The sequence below is a fragment of the Acomys russatus genome, chromosome 23, assembly GCF_903995435.1.
Source record: "Acomys russatus chromosome 23, mAcoRus1.1, whole genome shotgun sequence".
In the NCBI taxonomy this organism is placed as follows: Eukaryota; Metazoa; Chordata; class Mammalia; order Rodentia; family Muridae; genus Acomys; species Acomys russatus.
This window is the reverse complement of record NC_067159.1, coordinates 20,410,316-20,430,581: the sequence shown is the minus strand read 5'-3', so window position 1 is coordinate 20,430,581 and position 20,266 is coordinate 20,410,316. Positions and strand designations below refer to the sequence as shown.

At 37.6% G+C, this 20,266-nt stretch overlaps 1 long non-coding RNA gene across 1 annotated transcript in view; it reads right to left on the bottom strand.

The window, feature by feature from the left end:
- Positions 1-228: 228 nt before the first annotated feature.
- The window catches only part of LOC127206656 (uncharacterized), an 84,461-nt gene continuing 64,423 nt past the window's right edge, over positions 229-20,266 (bottom strand). The window contains exon 4 of the long non-coding RNA XR_007832806.1: positions 229-336. This is a non-coding gene — a long non-coding RNA (uncharacterized LOC127206656). The remainder of the gene's footprint in view (positions 337-20,266) is intronic.

Here is a 20,266-nt window from a genome sequence, read left to right as displayed (position 1 = left end):
TACAGTTTATGCTGAGAATTTTAATTTTTGTTAAAATAATGAAAATACACGTAGGTACTATTATCATAGACTGGAGGAATGGGCAATAAGTAATTATTTTTCCCAAGTGACCTTTTATTTATTTAGCTTAAAAATAAGAAAAGCGGTTTTGTAATTTAGCATTCCTAGCTGGTTCATTACAGAAGAACTCATAAAAACATACCTGTGATGAACAAGGATGCAGGTTTACACTGTCCCAGAACAAAGGACGGACCAAGAACCCCACCAGAATTCTCATGTCTTCAAATGGCTGAACTGAAATAAGTGGACATCCAACAAAACTACTCTCTCACACTTCTGCAGAAAAGTGAAAATATAAGTTAAATCATTTTAAAACAAAATGAACGTCACTGTTTATTTTCTTCCCATGTAAAGATTGAATATGTGCTGTGAAATTGGTCGTTTACAATGGACAATTCCAACTGTAGAGAAGTTAAAAATCATCTTACCATTTTGCTTGTGCTATCTTTTAATGATCTGTGAAAAAAGGGTGAGATCCCAACTTTCTGTTGAGGTTATTTACTTTTACTCTGTGGTAAAGAGGGAGTGACCAGTTAGCTCAGTCGCCTGCAGCTTGATAATGTTACTTAGTGCATCTGGGAATTTTGAAGAGTCATGCAGAATGGTGACTAAGAGTTTTGTTTTGCCCTAGCGTATTTTCAACTACATCCAGGCAAATAAAGGTAAAGAGATAAGAAACAGAGCTAGTTCAGAAGACTGAAATTAAAATAAAATTAAAGCAACAATATAAACCTCTGGGTCAGGAAATGAAGACAGAAATGGATTCAATTTTAAATAGCAGTTAATTGTAGTTGGACCGTAAGCATAATCTATAAGTCATGAATTAGGCGACAGAAGAAACCATACAATAAAGTCTGTATCCTGAGTCTCTACTGACCTTTACTTCCTCAGCTCCCACCCCAACATCCCTGTGGCTCCCTTGAGACCACATTTCACCGAGAGATGGAAGAAAACAGAAGACTGTGACATGCTTTGAGCTGGGAAGTTGTCCTGATGAGGAAAACCATTTATTTAAAATTTAACCAAAAACCTTTCTAATGGATGGAAGGAACTGATAATAGGGTAAATCCTGCCCCAAGAAAAAGAAAATAAATCTATTGAGCACGGGGAGCTCTGTTTTTCAAGTGCTTATTTCTGTTGGCAGAGTGAATGCTAACACCATCACTCTGTCAGGCAAAGCAGTGTGAAGACAGGATACTCCTGTCTGGCTTTTCCTGGGAAATTAAAGGATTTGACCCTTCCTTCTGCATAGGATATCATGCTGCCAGTTTCTTCTCTGCAAATGCTTAGCATTACTGTAAGTTTAATGTATTGAAACATAACTGAGAGCATTTTTTTAACCCCTCTGCAGTGTAAAGTAATGAGAGAATCAGTTGTTTTTTGTTTTTTTGTTTTTTTGTTTTTTTTTTCTAAAATTTGGGCCTGAAAAAAAATTTTTTTTCATAATTCCAGGAAATTTATTTATTTATTTATTTTATACCTGTAAGATAACAGCACATTTTAAAAGCATATAATAATTTATTTTATCTCTAAGAAATATATATACATATATATAATCATTGATGAATATATCTGAGGAATAAATCTAAACACGCTCTAGTTTAAACAGATTGTAAAGCAGATGTCGTGAGAAAACTAAATAAATAATAAATACAATGAGAGAAATCAGAATTACTGAGAGTGAAAATGAAAGCTTTAATAATGACAACATTGTGAACAAAACATTTGAAGAAAATGCGGGATGCATAGCTTATGGGTATGAATTTTAGTTTTCTCGTACATTCTTTGGGATGTATTTTATTGCAAACTTAGAATGTAGTTTCATGAATGTAAAGCATGCTGAAATTTTGAGATGTTACAACAATTGTTTTGCACCATAAACATCTGCTTCAAATGTCCCTAATATAAATTCTACATTATGAATGCGTTGTATTTAATGGCTTTAATTCTTTAGTACAGATGACTAAATTTTCTCCAAGTTAACTTAATTTGGCTGTATAAACTACCATTTAATAACCTCTTATTTTTATCTTGAACATTTTCTCTTTATATAGTCTAATTTCCAGAAAGCAGCCGAGACTGTTTAAATTGATCACTTCTATAGAATGTATGGTGTGTCATGAGAAACATAAACAAATACATTAATTGCCTTATCATAGTTTTATCTGACAGATGGGTCCCCAGGCACAGAGCCTAACCTTTTATTTTGACACCTGCCACGTCTTGCCAGCTCTGACCCTTTTTCTTTGCCAGAATGTCGCTGTGTGGTTCACCATGGTTACATTAATCTCCAGCTTTTAGAAGGCATAATGTTGGAGTCCTTCTGAGAATCACAGCCATCAGTCAGCTGATACTACAACAGAAAGTATTTCACAGATCCATCCAACATCCACTCTTCCCTGTGATTCAACACATTTTCTCTTAGTCCTATGACCTACTGGTTCAGTAAGATTAAGCTGAGCTCCTTTCAACTGAAGGCTCATATTGTTAGCATGTGGCTGGAAACATTTAATTTAGTAGTCTTTAAATTTCAGGAATATTGGAGAAAAATTTTTAAATGAAACTATGTTTTGGCTTTTTTGCTAAAAGATACTTTTTGCCCACAAAGAAAATGTGCTGTTTTGCTGTAGCCAAAAAGTTAAAAACAAAAGGAACACTTAACATTTCAAAAGAAAAACAACCATCAAGGCAATACTCATGTGTTTTGAATCACAATAAACACAATCTCCCACTTGCACCTTTGGTTTCTGGGGTAATTCCAGAAGCCATTGTCACATGATGTGTGTCCGGGTTCCTACAGCTAAAAGCACCTGTCTGGTCCATTAAAGAGCTAGGATCAGCTCTAAAGAGTTTCACAAATCAGTGAACATACAAAGGACAGGTGAATTATGAGAGCACATCCATTATTGGGGTAATTTGGTGTAAATTTTAAGGCATTGTCTTGAGTAAAAGTAGACTATAATGAATTACAGAAAATGTCGTCATCAATCTTTGACGGGAGAAAATTGGGAACAAAGAAACAGAAAACTAGATATGTAGATAAGAGATAGGTTTTTAGAAGCGTAGAGATTGTTCCACTAGATTAGACCAGTTTGGTTTAAAATACCACTGCTGAAAAGTGCAATTTGTCTTTTCCAGTGGCATCTGTTAGTACTAGAATAAGCTTATTTGATAAAATGTAAAAAGCGTGGGACTAAGTCTTGGTTAAGCTAAGTTTCTTAATAATTTAGAGGCCCATTTATGCCAGCCAGAATATATATGTACATTGAAAGAAGTAGGGGATCTATATCTTACGACAGTCAAAGAAAATGCTGGTTCACGCCTGCGGCTAAGGGCTATTGGAGTCAAGGTAATTATAGGGTGATAGCAGCTTCGTGCACCTCTGCAGCCTCAGCACTTCTTTAATCTTTACTGATCCCCTATTAATATGACTCAGCTCTAGAGCACATATTCTGCTTTCTGTCCTGACCCAACGCAGCCTTCACAAGTTGCTCTGAGCTTCTGATGACTGATTTACTTTGGTCTGCTGTAGAAACCCTGGTCTCTTCATCTACTAAACCTAAGTCCAGAGACAAACCAACAACAACAGCAACAAAAACAACATTCCCAGTTCGAGTTTTAAAGCAGGATTACAAAGTTCAGAGGTGCCTCACCACACTGTGGCCCCAGTTCAGTCAGCTGGGTAGAAGGCCAGAGATAGTATGTACGTAAACATGGCAACTTGCTTGGTGTGCGTTCTGAATGCCGGTGATTCTCTTACAGAAGATATATACAGTGGATCTGAATGATACTCAGAATGTAGTCCAGGAACTAGAAGTGGTCAGTGGCTACTCACTGCCCACCCAGAATGAAAAACACACCGAAGACTGTAATTTAGAAAACCTTTCAGCTCTTTGCTATTAACTTTTGGTAGCTTCTGAATCCAACAATCAGAACTTGGTATGTCTGTTTTGCCTAATATATTTCTTAAAATTTTATAATAAATAACTCAGTTGTCTGTATTGATTCTTTAAAAGGAGGGGTGTTGATTTCCTGTATATTAGTGGTGGATAACAACAAAATTTCACAGGATGAGGGGATTCAGATTGTTTTAGTCTGTCCCTCTCGCTGATTAATATAGTAAGACCAAATCTTTATGATCAAATTATAATTCTCTGAACACTGGATATCCTCCTCAGAAACCAGGAACTGAAACAGCAGCAACTCAATGGCTCACAATATCATCAGTAATAAGAAGACAAAGTAGAATGGATTTTAAAAACTAGTAATAGGCTAATCAAAATTAAGTTATTATATTTTTCTCTTCTTAAACACACTCTCGGATGTTTAAGAGAGACCTTAGTGGGTAAAGTGTTTGCTGTGCACACTTGCAAACCTGAATTTGGGTCTTTAGAACCTATGTGAAGCCAGGAACAGCAGTGTGGGTCTCTAATCATAATATTCCTGCAATATGATAAAAGGGGGAGGCAACAGATTCCTCAGAAGCTGGTGATTTAGCTTGCCTGGTATAGACAGAGGGAAACAACAAAGGACCCTGTCTCAGTGTGGGAAATGAAGATCAACAGCCAATGTCCTCCTACCTCTACATGTGTGCCATGGCACTCACACATAATAACAAACATATAAATAAATATACACACACATCACAACAGTCAATGTCCTCCTAGTTCTACATGTGTGCCATGATACTCACACATAGTAACACACACATATAAATAAACATAGACACACATCACATGCAAACACACACACTAACACTAAGATAGTTATGTATCATCTATCTTTCTATCTATCTTTCTATCTATCTATCTATCTATCTATCATCATCCTCTTCCTAACACTAGGAAAAATCAAGTGTATAAACACTTCCATAATTGTTGCATATATTTAAATATCCATATTATTACAAAGTCCTCATGTGATTTGGTAGTGTAGATATATTGCTTTTTCTATTGCATTTACTACTTTTTTTTTTTTTCAAACAGCAGTTATTCACTAAATTTACAAAGATTGCCTCAGGAAACATTCTGGTGTTGAGGTTTGCAACTAAGATGATTGTGAATGTTAAATAAAAAATATTTAATCCTTATACTACCTAAAGGATTACCAAAAGGGAGTATATACTCAATAAATGAATGGAAGTATGTTAGCAGCTAAAGATATCCAAAAGGACGAAAGCAGCTTTCATGATATGCTGGTGAGAGAAGCTGCATATTGCATATATTTAAAATAATAAATTATCTTTGGACATGGGGAGGACGATCTACCTAATTTCTGGCAGAATAAATCCTCCAATGAAAATTGTAAACTCTGGCCATTTATGTATGCATGTGCCTTGTTTATACATATAGGAATGTGAGAAAATAAAGGCATCCAGACACATAAATCAATAAAATTTAAAAGTATGAAAATAAAACAGGACACTGAAAAGGATTTTTATAGTTTTCAGCACCTATCTAATGATATTAGATAATTCAAATTGGACATATAGAAATAGAATTGCTGGAGCAGCATGATGGATCGGCAGGTGAGGCCATGAGCTGGCTTGCTAGGACCCAATACTCAAAGGAGAGAATTGACTCCCATTGTTTCCCTTTGACTTCCATGTGTGTTCTGTGGTACACACAAGCCTATATACATATACCATCATGTGCATGCGCGCACACACACACACACACACACACACACACACACACACACTAAATAAATAAACATAGAACATGAAATAGAACTGCTTTTAACAATGTATATCTTTCCATCGTGCACACCAAAGGCACATTACAGAATTAAAGTGCTCAAAAAGTTATTTCTTTCAAATAAAATGCAATACAACATGTTAATTAAAATTTCTTAAACCTCAGAAACATTTCAAAGAATAAAATCACTATTTAAACAATATTAACAAGCTTTCCTGTGACCATCTGGCATCTCAGTTTAGTGCCGAGAACAAACAAACTAAATGGCAAGAGAATTGCTTCCTTAATGAACAACTTTATAACCTCAACAGTTTTATTAATTTGCAATACAGGCATACTAATTAAATTACAGAATTACCACGGAGCATTAAGAAAATCTCAACTACTGTATGTATAGTACCTTATATGCCTAATCTACTTAGTAAGAATGTCATTCATTGCTTTCTGAATATAAACATTACAATGTTGTTAAGATTGAAATGTAGTGATTCCAATAAAAGCTTGTGGTCTTTCAGTATTCAACTGTGACACAAAGTCTAAGTGCAAAGTGTCGGCAAACTTCTTCCGAATATGTGAAGTTGTTCTACCGATAGTATTGAAATCAATGAAATAATTATTCAAAACGCTGACAAAGCATGCAAGTCTAAGGAGGTCACCGTGTGCATGCTAAGCAAGCACACAGGAGATACAAAGACATAAGGTGGACATTATTCCAGTCTGGTATTTTAAGACAGAGTGGCAACTTCACACAACGATCTTCGTGCACACAAACTGAAAGTGAAAATGAGATATAAAAAAGCTCTCTGATGTCTCCACAAAATTGGAATAGAAACTATGTGTCAAATTTGCTTTTTAAAAAATTGGCAGTTGCTGAAAGGAGGAAAAGGGGCAATAAAACATTGAAATTACCAAATAAGAAGGGGTTATGTGGAGATGGTAAAATGCACAAAAGTGGCTTATGACTTCCTCTGAAGTTTTTCTGTGTCCAGAGCAGATGCAAATAGTATCTTTGAACACCTAGAAAATCTACAACACATTTGATTTATTGGAGCTTTCTACCTGAGGCTTGAAAGTTTTTAAAACTAAAGATGATTATTTTACTTTCATTGTGTTTGCAAGTTAACTTTCCCTTGTTTTCTCTGGCATTTCAGTTATTACAGATTGTATCTCTATTAATTGAATCTGTAAATATATTAGCCTGGTGGTTGATATTCTAGCACTTTACAGCTAACATATTGTATTTTTGGTTTGTAATATATTTGTGATTTTTTTATTGACATGTATGAAATACTTAATTTTGTTTCTCGTTTGATGACTTTCTTACAATAGTCACATGAGGCATTAGACTTATTTTGTTTTAATGTGAATGGCTTATCACACCCAGCCCTGGTTGTACTTCAAAGCTGAGGAAAGCCGTACTTGTTGGGGACATTTCAGGCTCTTAAGGAAAGGCTGAGAAGCTAATTTTTCAATACCCTTCTAATTTTCTTTTAATACAAAACACTAAACAAATTAACCAAGAAAATGAATCCCAAACCAAAAGCAAAACAAAACAACAAAACAAACAAACAAAAAACAATTCTCCCCAGAATCTCCTTTGCAAAGAAGAAACCGTTCATTTTCTTTCCCACATTATAAAAGGCACATTGCTTCAATTGATTTCTCACTATTTTCTAGTCATACTTAACATTTTCTTACATTTGTTGTTGTTGTTGGTAGTGGTGGTGGTGGTGGGTTTTTTGTTGTTGTTTTGTTGTGTTTTTTGTTGTTCTGTTTGTATATTTAGGATCTCTCGCAGAGTTTAGAAGACAACTTTTAAGGGTTGGTTCTTTCCCGTCACAATGTGGATTCCAGGTTCCGCACTCAGGCCCCTCAGGCTGGTCAGCAAGCAACTTTGTCCAGCGGGCCACATCTCCAGAGTGCCCTGTGCTGTTCATTTATTTTTAAAGTTGATGTTTCATTAAATATTAGTCACCTCCACTGTCCATGTTCACCCCTACAGCACTTTCAGTTTGGCATCCTGTCTCTAAATGTTTTTGTTAGAAGCTCTTAAGATATCAATCTGAGGGTCTGCTCTCAGAATCAATTGCAACCCTCCCTTTGAGCCTAGATGCTATTGATGAACTCCACCTTAAGGCCAGTCTTCCTAGATATGTCTTTCAAACTCTATCATTCTGTTTTGTTCGGGAACATGCACCTTTCTTAAAGCATCAGCTTGCCTCCTTTCCTTACCCTTTCTGGTAAAGCTCCACTTCTGTCTCTGCCAAGTCCTTTCCCAAAGCATTACCTCATACCACGCTGACATCTACTTGACACCAGCACCTAAAACTCCGCACACTTTCCCAGCCCTTTCTTCTGAGAAACAGCCTCTTCTCTTGATTTGGTTTAAATCCACAACCCCAAGAGGTTCATATGTTGAAAGCTTGCTCTCCGGGTTGAAAGTTTTGGGCAGTAGTGTGGACCTGAGAGAGGAGAAACCTGCAGGAGGAGGATAGTGGGAGGTGTTTGAGTAAACCCAAACATGCCGTCGGAAGAGAATGAGACATTTCTAATGGGATACTGATTAGTCTTTAAAAGTAGGTTTTTTTTTTTTTTAGACTTAAGTGTAACTTTACTGACCCGCAATTCATGTATATAGTCACATAAAAGCTAATGCACCAGATATGACTTATCTGAGAAGACAAGAGTGAAAACAGAACATGGTCCAGAATTGAACAATAAATGTGAGTGTGACCGAGGTCTGTGAAGCATACAAAATGAACTCTTAAAACAGTGGGTTTGGATTTTACACAGATAGCAAGAAAAAGTAGTTAAAACCACGTTGTATTGTTTGTACATATTTAGTGCATTAATTCTGATGCCTTTGGACATATTACCTACACACACTCAACTACTTTACCACAAAAAAAAAAAAAAAAAAAAAAAAAAAAAAAAAAAAGTGAACTGTGTTTGTGTTCTCCACACACTCTCATTCTAGCCATGTTTTTGTGTGTTTTCAGTTGAAGATATAGAAAAGTTGTTTTTCAACCCTGGCAACTCGGTACTTTCTGAGATGGCTTCAGGAATGTTCTATACTTTTGAGAAAAGCCACACCCTATATCTGTCCCGAATACCTGACAGCACGTGATGTCCCAAGCTGAGCTCTTGCCCCCTCAGGGATAAAATAACTAGTAACCAATCATTTTAAAGGACATTCTTAAGAACCAATCATGGTCCAACAATTATGCTTAACCGCCAATTCTGCTTCTGTAAAGGTATGAAAGACCCAAGCTTTGCTTATTCGGGGTCTCCAGATCCATAGGGCTTATTTTAAAGGTTTCAAGTTGGCCCTATCCAGGCTCTCTGGCATCCCCCGTGATAGCGTGAAATTCCTTCCACCTGCAAGCTCCTAGTTGTCACATGCTATGATAGAGCTACCGGCAGAAGGACCCTCCCCATACCCTACAGCCTGCAACATGCTCTTAAAACTCAAAGCGATTATATATCTTACAAAAGGAAAGCCTCCCTGTGCTGTTGGTCACTAAGTATTTCACTTCAGTTGCTAAAAATTATACTAATGCAGCAGACGTGTCACCATAGAGTTTGCACTTAAACATTTTCTGGATTTGGCTTCAGCTCTATTTTAGTGTCTGCTACCAACTCTGAATTCTCATTTTCACATTAATCTTTCATTTAGCATAAACTAAAATGTGAAGACTTTTTTCCAAGCCCACTTAGTTTCATTTTGTAAAATTAACTGTTTCTGTTCCAAAACCCTCAATGACTTTTAGTAAGAATTCTCAATTGCTTTTAACATTTCACTCATTTAGCCAAATATATTTGTCTAGCCTACTTTTTTCAGAGTCCACATTTTATTTTATTTATTTTAACATCTATTAACATACTTACTTATTGTTGTCTGTGGTGTGTCACAGTATATATAGTGAGGAGAAGACAACTTGAACAAGTCAATTCTGTCTTTTCACAATGGATGCTTTCCTTGGTGGCAAATGCCTTTCCCTATTGAGTGTTCTCATTACCCCTTACCCTATATCATTTAAGACTATGTTTAACCCAGCCTTCCACCCCATACTACAGTCTCAGCATCTGGAGAATGAACACTTTGTACTATTTTTCTGTGTCTCCTAGAATGTTTCATAACGCTGAGGAAGAAACAAATGAACGCAGTAGCTATGGTCACTATTCCTCCATCCTTAGCACTGTTGCTTCCCCCACTTAGAGGTTTTCAGACTGTGTTCCCTGGAATCACTAGGGAGATTCTGAGAAATACTCAGCCTCCACCTACAGAGATTCCAATATAATTGCCTTGGGTGGGATTCAGTAAATGGTATTTTTAAACGTTCCCCAGACAATCTGAAGTACGCCCAAAGTTACCTTTTGAGCTAGAGAGTAAAGTGTAGGCTGTGGAAACTTGAATTTTGAATTTAGTTTAAGGTTAATTTTCATGTACTATATTTACCTCAACAATCAAATCCACCCAAACGAATCATTTAACCATTCCTCAAGCTGGATAACTTGATACTTAATAGATCTACCATTAATGAGAATTATATGCAGAAAAGTACTCATTTTTACACAAAAATGTACCTTTAGAATCTATACATAATTAGAATAGAATATTTTAAAAGAACATGCCAAAAGTATAGAAGGAAAACAGTCAAGACAGATGTCTAGTCATTTTCTTATCTATTCACTTAAACAACATTAATATTCAATCTATTTTGATTGTTTATAATTGCAATTTTAATTAGGGCTGAGCTAATTCTAAGTCAGACTATTTAAGTTTTAGAGGCTATTGATCTTTTATGTGTCTCATGTCATCATTCATAGTATTGATCATCTTTAGAGCCCCAACCCTGGTAAGACCTTCAAGCTTCCTGCAGGTTTTCTGTCCTCTAAATGCCCCTTACTGCCCCTACCCAGGAAGCTATTCTAAGGTCACACTTTCTTCTAAGTTATCATTATCTTTAGAGGCAGATACAACACATACTCAGAAAATTTGGTGTAGTTTAATTCCAACAACCAATTTGTATTGTTTAATCCTTAAGTTTTGAACACCACTGACTTTTTAAAAATTATCTTTGCAGATTTGGCTGTTAACTAGTTATAGAACATAATAATTTTTTAAAGATAAAAACAATATTTTGTTAAGTTCTTCCTTCCTTATCCTTTCTCCTTTACTCAAAGTGTCAGAAATGCATGCTTCTCACTTGATATTTCAGAGGGACATGCCTGTGAATGAACAACAAAATCCTCAGTTCTTTCTAAGTTAAGTACAAAAAAGCAAAGCTAGGTCCCTAGCTCAGTTGCTACAGTGTATGCTTGTAGCTCTGGCTTATATCTACATCACTGTACAACACCAGGCTTGGCGGTACACATCTGCAATGCCAACACTAACTGGGTAAAGACAGGAAGATGAAGAAAGAGTTCAACTATGGCATTATAACAAGTTCAAGGCTGGCCTGGAATAGGTGAGAGGCTTCCTCAAAAACAACAATGACAACAACAATCAAACCAGAAAATCTGGAGCTTGTGTAGAACTGGGAGTGTCCAACATTTAGAAAAACACTTGAGCTGTGTGTCAGCCCAGGCTTCCTGAGGGTGGATAGAGTGACAGAGACAGGGCATCTCCTGGCAGAACTATTCACAGATAGAGTATCTGAAGCCAGTAGAAATCATGAAGATGAGATGAGGAGAAGCAGTGCTTCACAAGCTTGTAGAATCTGTCTGCAGATTCAAATCATACCTCTGACATGCTGAGGCAGAACACTTTTATCGTTTGCTTAGGGAACTACTCCAAGTTTTACCTTTCAACTTCTCAGCAGAATCTTTGCATTTGCTTACGGTGGATCCCAACCTTGGACGACCTACCAAGCTTCACACTTCACATATTCACTTCCATTCGAAAGCCTTCACTTACCAGGAAACTGGGACAGAGGGGAGGACATCCTATTGGGACTCTAGATGAGAGAAGCATGGGAGAATAGCAAAGTAGAAGGATCCAGAGGGTCCTAGAAAGTAGAACATTATGATAGGCAGATTTGGGCCCAGGGGTCCTGCTCAAACTAAGGCACCAGCCAAGGACAATACAGGCAATAAACTTTAAACCCCTACCCAGATCTAGCCAATGGTCAGAACATTCTCCACATCTGATTGGAGAGTGGGATATGACTTTCTCACGTACTCTGGTGCCTCACATTTGACCATGTCCCCTGGAGGGGGAGACTTGGTGGCACTCAGAGGAAGGACAGCAGGTTACCAAGAAGAGACTTGATACCCTATGAGCATATACAGGGGGAGGAAATCCCCCTCAGGAACAGTCATAGGGGAGGGGAATAAAGGGGAAATGGGAGAGAGGGAAGAATGGGAGGATAAAAGGGATGGGATAACCATTGAGATGTAACAAGAATAAATTAATAATAAAAAAAAGAAAATTTAATGGCTTCTTGGAACAGGGTAGAATGCTGCTGCCTCCTACCTTGGACAGGGTGTCTAGATGTGCCCAAAATCCAGTTCTGGGCGCTTCACTTTTCTCTTGGGGGATGTTTACATTGAACAGTAAATTGTCTCTGCCTCTTAAAAGATCATGGATTCTCTTATTTTATTGTTATTGTTTTTTCCTCATTTTACTTGTGCATATGGCATGTGTGGTTGCTCATTTGTGTATGTGCAGGTATCCATCATGTGAGTGTGCATGCACGTGACCATAGTCATTCATAATCTCCGCTTTTCTAACTTATTGGTCAAACTCACTAAGCCAAAACCCAAACTTGCTGATATAGTTAGTCTCCCTAGCCAGTTACAGTTCTTGCCTGCTCCCAGTAGTTCTGTGAGTTCTGAGGATATGAACTCAGATCCTCGCACTTGTGCACAAGCAACAAGTTCTTTAACCACAGAAGCATCTCGACGGCCCTTGTTTTATTTGTCCACACTCACCTAAGAAATCTCTCCCTCCATGGCTTAATTAAAACAATGCCTCTGAGTGTTACTCTACATCAAACACAAATCTGAGGTCAGTGTTACTGATGTCCTCGTTATAGAAATGAGGAATTCTATGGTACAGATGGGCTGACTAACATAACCAAGGTCACACAGAAAATCAATGTCAAAGATGGATAGTCCAGTCTTTTTATAGAGTATCATTTTTCACCTGTACCTAAATCCTACCTTTTTCAGGAATCACATGACACTGAGTACACATGGAAAGACCTGTGTCTTGGTTTCTAGTTTATAAAGTATAGTAACAATACTATACTTTATAGTAACAATTTTTATAGTTACTTCATACAATTTGTGTGTTATTAAGTATGTTAACATACCGAATAACAGTGTAGCCAGCAGTTAGAAAGTGTTTAAGTGTGAGCAGATACTTCCTCAGTATGGATCTCACCTCTCCATCTCTTTCTTGGCTACTGTTTCTATCTGTTTACACTAATATGCTTGATGCCTAGATGTTCCACCAACATCTTAATTCAATCATCTCTTCCAAGCCTGTTATTCTACTACAGTTCAGCTGTACTAGTGTACCGGTGAATGTCCTTACCTTACAAAGATCAGCAGTTTCTCCAGGATTTTCTTTTGGAATTGGATTACCCAACAATGAGTTTCCTCATACTTCACAGCTTTTATTTTGTTCCTTTCTCCTGTACTGACTCAGGTAGACGACTGAGTTGCAGATATGATGAAATAGTGATTTTCATTTATATGCATTTAGAGTGCTAAAGTAGCCTTATTTTCTGCTAAAGTAGCCATTTATGTGCCAAGGAAGGCATTGATGAATCTCTACCTTAAGTCATCTCCCAGTCTAATTCAGAAGACAAACACATTAACAGGAAATTTAAACAATGCAAAGAACATTGCTAGACACGTATTTTGTATTGTAGTAATGGAAACAAAAGAGAGATTATGGGTGGAATGGCAAGGCAAGCATTGCCAAAGTTCAGCCTATTTGATCTAGGATAGAGGTGTTGAGATAATCAGCAGGTGTTGGAGGAAGTGCTTCTCACCCAGACAATTTAATGAGCTACAGGAAAAATAAAGATAAAAATATTGAACCAAAATAAAGTAGCAAATGCCAAGGTAGGAGGAGGTACCGTGTAATTTTGAAACACAAATGAGGTGTTAGTAGTTGAAGGATATCAAAATCCAGAGTAACTCTGGGAATTAACCCACCGTTTCTATCCCCTTCCCTGTTTAATTTGAATGCTGTTATCTTGGAAAAGCCCATTTTAATTGTTCTCTGCAGTCATCTTCTTCAATTTGCTCTCAGTTGGGTTAGACCCTCATCTTGCCCCGTGCTCCTTTTTGGCCACTGCTCTGTGAACAAACGTTACTTGTGCCTTTTTAGCTTAATTATTTACACTCTCATCTTCTCAGTCTATTATCAGGTGGGGTGGGCAGGGTTTACCATAAAAAAATCTTTGTCAAATATCAATCTAAAGAGTCATCGAACACTCTGTGCCCTAAGCATGAAGCTGTAATTGGTGACTTTAGAGCCTGAACACTAAAATTAAGAATGAAATTTACATTTAAATAAGGCATGCTTTGATACTACCAATGTAAGTGGGTAAAAGAATTCTAGAAAACACTAATTTATTATTAAGGCACTCAAATATACTTGAGTAAGATTTTTATTTCTATTCAATGGGTTTATTTAGCCCCATGATTATTAACAATGAATTGCCTACCCATAATATATAATAATATACATAAAATGATTTAAGAAGCTGTAGATGTGCTTGATAATCATTTGGTCTTTAAATTTTCTTCATTGATTCTATAAAAATATGCCCAGTGTTTCTATGAGCAGAAACTTGAACAATTAGACTCACAAGGATTGCCAAGTACAAAGTCCTATGGCTTATCTGTGACTTTATAAGGCAACTGTGTTCCACAAAACAAAATATCACAGTCTAGGTGACTCAAGCAAGAGAATTAACAGTTTCCAAATACTAGAGGTTAGATATTCAAAGTCAGAGTGTTAACATGGCTGGATTCTGGTGAGGGTTGTCTTCCTAGATTGTAGATGGCTGTTTTATGGGGAAGACAGAGAGAGGGGGTGTTTAGGAAAAAGTGACGATGATTTCTTTTAAAGGAAGAGTAGGAAGAGGGAGAAAACACTTGTATTTCTCCTTGTAAACATGAGGACACCATCTTCTTCATCTCATTAAACCTAAAATATTCTAAAAAGATCTATCTCCAAATAGTATCATATTGGAAGAACCAGAATGGAGTCATAGTTCTTTCAGGGAATTTTCTGCATACTCTGCCCCCATGTACACTCAGCACTACTGTGCTACCTCTGTAGTCTTGCCATCTGTGTCACAGCTGCTGATTATGGGGGAAGTCTTGTTCCAACAACCAGTGGAGATGATTCAGACCGTGACAGCAAGTGTGGCTCCGAGGATCTCAGAACTGTGAATGTGATTACTTCCTTTCCCCTAAAAAGTCATGGATGTGCACAGCCCAGCGTCTCTGCCTGCCACCTCAAATCCAAGGTGTCTGGCAGTCTTCCTTTGGTTCCATTTTATTCCCTTGAGTTTTGAGAGTCAGAATGTTTCTTCATATATTGTATCAAATACTTCAGCCACACAACATTATTTTCACCACAAATGTAGCCATTTACCTTTCTTTTTTCTTCCTCCCTCCCTCCCTTCCGTTCCTTTTCTTTGTTCCTCTTTCTTCTTTTCTTTTCTTCCTTCTCATTCTTCTGTTTCTTTCTTTCCTTTCTTTCTTGTTTGTTTGTTTCTTTCTTTTCCTATCCATTTTCTTCCTCTTCTTTGTCTATTTTCATCTTCTCTTTAGTATTACTATTTAGTATGATAACATGAGAATCTACCAAATCTTGATATTCTGGTTCCTTTTTTCTTAACAAACCATCCTTCAGTTATCTTTATCCTCTCATGTTTTACAATAATCGGCTAGAAAGAACCACACACTCCTATAACACATTGCTAAAGCATTTCTTCTGTTTAACATCCAGTTACATCCTCTTAAAATCTCCCAGTCACAAAACAGTGGAACCCAGATCCACCAAACTCTTCAGTACTCAGCAACAAAGTTTCTTTTCCTCCCAAAGCTTCACTAGAATCAAGTCTAACATGTCTAGTGTACATGCCAAAAGTCTTTCAGCCTTGTCTTCTTCATCACCAAATTCCAAACTTTCCTCTTCATTTTTAGGTATGTGTCACAGCATCATCCCCTTGCTTATCAATGCTTATTCCATGTTATCAGTGTGGATTAAAAAGTATCAAAGACCAATGGTTTACATAGCATAAATTTATATACTGTCATTTCTAAGTGCTAGGAGCTCAAGATTAAGGTTCAAGCAAGGTGAGTGTTCTTTTGGCCACTATCTCTTCTCAGGAGGCTGCTTCCCTCACTTCATGTGGGCACCTCTTTGCATGCATGAGGCTGAAAAGAGTGGTCAGGTTCTTCAGGGTCTCTGTTTTAAGGCCACTTATCTCATTGTGGTGGCCCCACCTTCATAACCATGTTTAAGTCTAATGATATCATAAGAGTCCCATCTTCAAATATCATCACACCGTAAGTTCATGCTTTGATACATGAATTTTGGAGGGGCACAATTCAACCCACAAAATGCATGTATTTTGAAGACTCTGTTCACAAGCCAATATTCACTATAAAATATTTTTTGAACAATCCATGACACTGCCTTCTGAAAAATGTAATAAAATGCTTTTATCTTTAATCATAAAGGTTGTTCTTTGAATGTTCCTTAAGGCTGTACAGTGAACACCCTGTGTAACTACTCCTTAGAGTCCACCATACTCTATCTTGCTCTCTATTCAGCATTTGGTACATATGTGAAAGATTACTGCTTAAAATACGCCAAATCTGAGGTTAAAGAAATAAGTGAAACATTTTCTTAAAAATGATTAAGAAGAACTGCCGTTTTTATGAGGATGCTATAGGGTTTCAACTGACCATATTTAATACTTAATATGAAACTGAAAAATTACCTCTCAACAGTGATCTACTGCTGAGTTTGACTGAACATATTACTAAGAAAACATTTTAAATAAAAAAGTGAGAATTTGCCAAATGCAGAGTTTAGATTTGAAATAAACATAAATAGAGCTATATGTTCAAACTTCTAATTTCAACAAAGGACGTACTTTAACCAATCTAAATAAATAAATATACATCTTTAAAAATAGAAATAAGGGGCAAAAGAGATGGCTCAGTGGGTAAGAGCACTGGCTGCCCTTGTAAAGGACCCATATTTGATTCCAAGCACTTACATGATAATTTTTAACTGTAACTCCAGTTACAGGAGATCCAAAACCGTCCTCTGGTCTTTGGGCATCAGGCATGCACATGGTGCACAGACACGCATGCAGGTAAAAAAGAAAAATACCCATGCGCACAAAACATTAAAAAAAAAAAAAGAAAGAAAAAAGGGAAAAGAAAAAGGAAATTAATTGTTAATGTGATTTTTAAAATATCTTCTTTATATACACACACACACACACACACACACGCACGTGCACACACACACACACACACACACACACACACACACACACATATATATATATGTACGTATGGAGCAGGGTTCGAGACAAGGTTTCTCTGTATAATAACCCTAGGTGTCCTGGAACTCACTTTGAAGCCCAATCTGGCCTCAAACTCACAGAGGTCTGCCTGTCTCTGCCTCCCAAGTACTACGATTAAAGACATCTGCCACCACACTTCTGCAATTAGTTAATTAACAAAAATGAGCAAACCGACTTGAGGGGAGTTTTTGTATCACTACGGAACCTCTGTGTGTGTGTGAAGTTCTTCTAAATCATTGCACATTTTTGAGCATGTTTCTAACACTTCTCCTTAATTATCTCTCCTTTTGAATAAAAAAGATATAAAAAGACATTACTAAGGTACTGAGGTTTTTATTATAGATCTAAGGGAGAAAACAGGCAGAGGCCTAAACATGTGGAAGAGTCCAGAGTTAACATGGCCTCACTGAGCCATGTCATGTGAGGAGAGAGATGGGGGGAGGGAGGAAGAGGCCAAGAGAAGCCACTGGCCAAGACCAGTGACATAGGCCAAGCAAGATCTTGGCCAAGAGACTAGAGAAGCTAAAATGCCTAATTTACATAGGGGCCAGAGTAGCTGTAGGGAGGGAAGCCCAGATCAATAGTTAGGCTGTAGAGTTCATTGCAGGAGGCAGGGTGTTCCTGCTAGGAGAAGCCTGTAACAGGTAGAGACTGAAGGATGCTGGGAGAAGTTGATGGCCAGGGCTTGTTTTATTAATGGTCTCTTTTTCATTAGTTATTATACACAAGTCTATACACAGACACACACACACACACACACACACACACACACACACACACACAAACTGTAAGTACAACTTGCTGAGTTCGTTTAGTATTGCTCATATGTATTTGTGTTTATGGCTGGCTGCTTGGGGTTAGATAACCTAGTGGGAGACCGCACACTTGGCTAGACTCAACATCCCTCTCTCAACAACCATTAATGGCCTAAAGCTCTTCATCTAGATTGTGGTCGTGGGAAATTTCCCCCGTCCATGTTGCATGTCAATTAGTGGTGTCATTTTTCAGGTCACGTTTGAGCAATTATATTGTCGAGGTAGGTTCCCTGTCATCCATGGAAGAAACTACCTCACTGGAGATATCCTGGTCCTCCGTGTCTTGTGTTCTTTTTGTTCCCTCTTGCATGATGGTCACAAGCCTTAGCTGTTGTGCTGTAGATGGGTCAATTGGGGGATGTGCTGGTATAAAAAAAAGGCAGTCACAAACTTTCAATTTTACCAAGAAAGACTTAGGAGTCAGTTATAAGGGTGAAACCTGGTAGCTCAGAGAAGCAGAGAAAGTACCCAGCTGATCTTCCTACTTAGCTCGTGTTCTAGAAAGAAAAAGCCTTCCTCCTTTGGTGTATTGTCTTAAGTAGCTTCCTCCTAAATGCCCCTCTTACATGTTCTCTCCATGTAGGCTGGATATGTTTCCACCTCTTGATCTATGGTTGGCTTTATTTAGATTTGATATTAGTGGTATGTTCTAGGGTTGAGCCGCACTCCACATACTTGTTTATAGTAAACAGAAAGCTCTCGGATCAAAGGCTGAGCCATACCACAATTATAAACAGGTTTTTACCATTCTCAATCTTGAGGTTCACAATGGGATCAAATATCCTGCAGCAAGGATGGGCACCCCACAATTCGGTGTTCTCTTCAGTTGGACCAGCTGTGGATTTTAGTAATAGTCTCCATATCTGCTACAAAAGAAGCTCCTTTGCTAGGAGGTGACATGTGCTACTGTGGATAAAAGGCTAGGTCTTTAGAACACTGTTAAAGGCTTAAGAAAATGGCAGTGGTAGGGTCTTCTCTAAGGTCTATGACCACAACAGCAACAGAGAGCTGCCTAGGTTTGTAGTACTGGGCATGAATTCCCTCCTGTGATCAGAATTTAAGTTGAATTGGATGGTTGTTTGTTACTCAAGAGATATGTGTCACGACTGCATCATTGGGAATTTCTTAACAAGTTCTCTTTTGATTCACCTGCGGTCTCCACTCATTCGGAATACATCAGGTTTTCCTACAATGTCGTTCCATTCCTACAGGTCCTTTACTTTAGCACAGAGTCTCTTTGTTACAGTAGAGTGGTCAATATGTCTAGATTGCTACAAAAATATTTGGATGTGATCTCAATACCTATATCATTATGATGCAGCTCTCCAAAAAAAGAATCTTTCATTTTTCATTGTGAACAATTCATACTATCAGTGCTTGTTATTTGGGCATGCATCCACAACTTGAGAGCTGCTTGATAATGTAGGCAAGAGTGCACTAATGGATCCCAGATTAAAGGGGTACACAACCCCTGCCCAGCTGGGATCCGTTTTTTATTCACAGGAAAATGTAGTCATAAAATAAATCTAGTTGAAAGGAGAAAATTATATTTCTTTGGCAATTCGCAAAAAGTGATTTGATTATGTTTATTTATTTATTGTCTTTGAGAACTTGAAACTGTTTTCTTGTGGTTGTGGTCACTAATTTTTGATCACCTAGTAGTTTTGACAACCTCCTGCTATCACTTATCTTAGCATTATTTTTTCCTTTTCGTGTGTGTCTGTGTGTGTGTCTGTGTGTGTGCATGTGTGTGCACGTGTGTGATATGGATGTGTGTTCCCATTTGTGGGAGCACATGTTTTTGCAAGTGCATGTAGAGGCTCAGTGTTGAAGTTGGGAACTTCCTTAATACTCTTTCTTCTTTTAATGAATACAGGGTCTCTCTATCAAACAGAGAGCTGACTGACAATGACATTGCCTAGCTTTTTTGTTCTAGGAATCATCTCTTGGGTTTCTGAAGATAGAATTACCAGTGGGGTGCCACATCCACTTCTCTTTTAGGTGTCTTCTGGGAAGTCAATTTCTGGTCTTTCTATTTCCACAGCAAGTGTTGTATTTTCTCAGCCTCTCCCCAGCCTTTCAAGCAATATTTTCTTAATTTAAATGCTTAATTGAG